Source organism: Priapulus caudatus, unplaced genomic scaffold (genome assembly GCF_000485595.1).
Source record: "Priapulus caudatus unplaced genomic scaffold, Priapulus_caudatus-5.0.1 Scaffold604, whole genome shotgun sequence".
In the NCBI taxonomy this organism is placed as follows: domain Eukaryota; kingdom Metazoa; phylum Priapulida; class Priapulimorpha; order Priapulimorphida; family Priapulidae; genus Priapulus; species Priapulus caudatus.
In genome coordinates, this window is record NW_014577665.1 from 144058 (window position 1) to 147386 (window position 3329).

Sequence of the window (3329 nt, forward strand, 5' to 3'; positions counted from 1 at the left end):
TATATATATATATATATGTGTGTGTGTGTGTGTGTGTGTGTGTGTGTGTGTGTGTGTGTGTGTGTGTGTGTGTGTGTGTGTGAGTGTGTGTGTTTGTTTCTTTAACCCTGTACGCAAACATGAGTGGATGAGCGCGCGCTTGGGTTTGTGATGGTATGCGGAGATGTTTACCTATGCGTGTGTTCAAACATGCTAGTTATGATCTTGCCCTTATAGGAACGGAAATGAAAATAAAATAAATTAAAATACTTCATCCAATTTAGGTTAATGAACCAGATAGATAACAATTATCTATGGAATAACAATTAACAAAATGAGGTGATTTGAGATTTCACTTCCCTATATGATTTCCTATACGAAAATAATTGTAAATGTTTTAGTTTTATCACTAAATATTTTAGAAGTGTAAAGCAATCGGTATATTTTTATCATAAACTAACGTTCATGAACATTTTCATTTCCTTATAGTAACGGTGTAGCACTTACACGATAATGACTGATCACATGCTTTTTGAAATGATGATGCAAAAATCATGAGATTTTCCCCCGAGGAAATCGATAGGCAAAGAGTTATTATTACCTCCGCCAAGGGGTTAGCAGGAGGTTATGTTTTCACCGGCGAGTGTTTGTTGGTTTGTGGGTTTGTGGGTTTGTTTGTGTACAGCCGAACTGAAAAAGTTATGGGCGGATTGTCATAAAATTTTCAGGATAGGTCAGAAATTGCCTAACTTAGAATTGATGAGATGTTGGTGGTGATCCGGATCCAATTAATTAATTAATTAATTAAATTTTCAGGATAGGTCAGAAATGAGGTAACTTAGAATTGATTACATTTTGGTAGTCATCCGGATCCAATTAATTAATTAATTAACTAATTAATTAATTCATAAAATTTTCAGGATAGGTCAGAAATGGGGTAACTTAGAATTGATTACATTTTGGTGGTGATCCGGATCCAATTAATTATTTAATTAATTAAAAATTTCACTTAGTTAATTAATTAATTAATAAAAATTTTCACAGTGAGAGAATTCAGCTGCCTTGGCGGAGGTCTGTGCTCTCCGAGTGCTCTAGTTGGCTTTTCATTCACTGTTATTGATCCACTGTTGATGCTGACATCAGCTTCATTAGTCCCATTGTCTTCACTGCATGGCCTCTACTATGATTGGACAAACATGGCGAGTGTATGTATTATCATATATTTGATTGTGAAAATCAGTTTTGCCGTTGCTTCTTACATAGTTGCCTCTGGTGTTCTCATTTAGGTTGGTGAGAACCGAGATATTAGATTTGACTTTCGTGCCAGTATTGTATTCGTAAGCTTTCCGTGTTTTAAATAGCAGTGGATGGTGGTATTATTGTATTCAGCAAACGCTGGCGACAGGATGCAATGCTTGGCATGTCGCACCTCATGCCAGTATTGAATTGACAAGCGGTGACAAACGGTGACCACGTCTTGATGCGACGCTTATAGCGTTTGGGACAATAGCGGTGACAAGCTGAACGGCCAGGTGACGCGGCTACAGAAATAGAATAGAAGGTTGACGTTAGTCACACAGCCTGGTCGGGTTACAAGTACAGTAGGTTAATAATTATTGCAGACATTCGCCGAATGTATGTGTTATGTTGTGGTCCAATACACTCAAATCGCTGTAGTAAAATTGAGTGTATAGATCTAGATCTAGTTGCACATGAGTCATCTGTCACTAAATTTAATATTGAGGTCTTCACCATTAGCAATATCAGATCATGTAAGACAAATTATTCAAAGGGAAAAGTGTATAAAGTAATTCGTCGTGAGGATTAACCTATAAGGTTTTGATCTATAGGGAAGTGCTGAAACCGCACGGGCGGTTTCTCGGAGTTACACTAATGCTAGCTTCTGTCAGTTATAAGCACTAGAATTAATATTTTTTTGATTTAAATTTCTTTACTACCTTCCAAACATCATGTAAAGCTGGGTTTACACTGCCAACTTTGAGTTGGCGAATTGCCGAATTATACCAACTTCCCAACGCGCTATCAACCGATCTATGAACTGTGCAGCGCGTTTACACAGACGACTGCGAGTTGGCAACTCGAGCGAGCGGTTAGACTCGACCGCGAGCGTACGTGTGGAGCGATGGATATCTATAGGCATTATTGCATGTATAAATTCGCGCCAGGCATAGCACGTGTGAGAGTTTTGTAAAGCCTATTAAAAGACATCTGACAGTTCTGTCTATTTATGTTGCAGAAATCAGAATATGTATGAGAACAAATCTATCTGTCATCAAAGACATCAGCGCAAATGCCAGCCACCATATACATGTGCATGTACACCACACACATCGCTGCACTCGGCCATTCAAGCGCACTCAGAATTTCTTTTATCGCTTTCTGCTTCTTGTCCCGGTCTCTATATTCAGCCTTGTCTACATACCACATGCATTCAGCCTTCTCATATACGTATATGAGGAGATTTGCCTTTGATTCATCGGAGCATTCCTGGGCAGTCGACTCGCCGTTGACAAATTCTAGACTCAGGCGAGGAAAACACTACTATGGCACCAGAGATCTACAGTGAACCACTGGCTGCAGCCCACCCGCGAACATTACTTCAGTGGCGGATTTAGGTGGGGGGGGGGTGGATTGACAAATATAATAGTCGCACAAATACCTCCATGATACATGCATGATATGATGCATGGGTTAAATTATGTAATTGAATGGCAAAGCAGAAGTTACAACCCTTTTGCAGCTTTTTTCACAATTCCAAGAAAGAGTTTTGCTGTTGCCCTCATCCCCACGGTGGTCAACACAACATATTCAATAAATGACACATTCGCATATGACACATATTCACATTTATAATGAACCCGACCTAAAAAGTGCCCCCCCCTTGTACTTAGTCATGTCACAGACAGTTCATAGACAGAAATGAAGGCACATGGTGATACGGCGACGCGCTCACATGGCGACACGACTACGTGGCGACGCGCCCACATGGCGACACGGCGACGTGGCGATGCTCCCACATGGTAACACGGCGACGCGCCCACATGGCGACACGGCGATGTGGCGATGCGCCCACATGGCGACACGGCGATGTGGCGATGCGCCCACATGGCGACACGGCGATGTGGCAACACACCCACATGGCGACGTGGCGACGCGCCCACATGGTGACACGGCGACGTGGCAACACACCCACATGGCGACATGGCGACGTGGCGACGCGCCCACATGGTGACACGGCTACGTGGCGACGCGCCCACATGGCGACACGGCGATGTGGCGATGCGCCCACATGGCGACACACCCACATGGCGACACAGCGACGTGGCGAC